At 59.5% G+C, this 1,106-nt stretch overlaps 1 non-coding gene across 1 annotated transcript; it reads right to left on the bottom strand.

Moving 5' to 3' along the window:
- Positions 1-686: 686 nt before the first annotated feature.
- Positions 687-758, bottom strand: TRNAH-GUG. The gene has a single exon. It is a non-coding gene; the product is annotated as a tRNA-His (tRNA).
- Positions 759-1,106: the final 348 nt, after the last annotated feature.

The following is a 1,106-nucleotide window of genomic DNA, read 5'->3' as shown; positions in this document are numbered from 1 at the left end:
TCAGGGAATCGAACCCCAGTCTCCCGTGTGACAGGCGGGGATACTCACCACTATACTAACGAGGAAAGGGGCACGGTGAGGGCTCACCGCTCCGAGAGCCCACCTAGGGTCAGCGGACACCGTAGCATGGGCCCCAGCAGGCAACAACACCCCTTGCCCTCTTCTGCTTCCTCAAGGCTTTGGCTGCACCAACGGCCATGGCCCTCCTCACGTGCCCTTGCCCACCAGGCCGCCTTTTGGGGGCTACACAGCTCCTCACACAACGCCGGCCTGGGAGCTTGCCCTCCCCTACCAGCTGATCACCACCTTTCTCCTCTCAAAACCGGGTCTTTCGACCCTCCCCCTTCCACACTTCAGACTCACGCCCCTCAAACTCACCCCATCACAAACTCACCCATGGCCCCTTTGGCTTTTGAAGCGCCTCTGGAGGGCCGCAGCTTCCCAAGCACGCAGATTCTTCCTTTCACCGCGCACTGGACGGACATTCGAAACACAGCAGTTTCCAGGAGGGAATACGCTGCTTTTCGACCCTGGCGCCCGGGAAGAATTCCTCTTACTCTTTTTCTGATGGACGGACCCCACTGACTTTCCTTTACCAAGCAGAAACTAGGGACCAGCTGCTGGCTCTCTTTGCAAATGGACGCCATCAGGCTGAGCCACTAGGAGAGCCCCCCACCAAAAAGCCATGCCGTGACCCGGATTCGAACCGAGGCCGCTGCGGACACGGCGCAGAGTACTGACCACTATACGATCACGGCCAGGCGTTTGTGGCGGCATCAGCTGAGCGGAAAATGCTCAGCTCTGCGCTCTCGGGGCGGCCACCTACCTCACCGGCGGCCACAGGTATTTCTCAAGTCTCCCCATTACAGTCCCAGTTAAAATCGTGACCAAAGGAAAAAAGAGAGGAAGCCAATCCGATGCCTGTCCGTTTTTCTGTCTTCCTCCACCCCTTGACCCCGTGCCTCGCCGTTTGTCTGGGCCATTGTCCTCATGCCCCTGGCCGGCTTATTTCCCTTTGCGACTCTGAAACGTGCCCCCACGTGCAGGTCCCGAAGCTGGGCCCAGTGGCGGAAGGCCACGGAGAGGCTTTCGCTAGGGCAAGCAGG

Source organism: Terrapene carolina, unplaced genomic scaffold (assembly GCF_002925995.2).
Source record: "Terrapene carolina triunguis isolate 2854851 unplaced genomic scaffold, T_m_triunguis-2.0 Scaffold37494, whole genome shotgun sequence".
In the NCBI taxonomy this organism is placed as follows: Eukaryota; Metazoa; Chordata; order Testudines; family Emydidae; genus Terrapene; species Terrapene triunguis.
The sequence above is the reverse complement of the archived record's forward strand: the minus strand, read 5'-3'. Positions and strand labels throughout refer to the sequence as shown.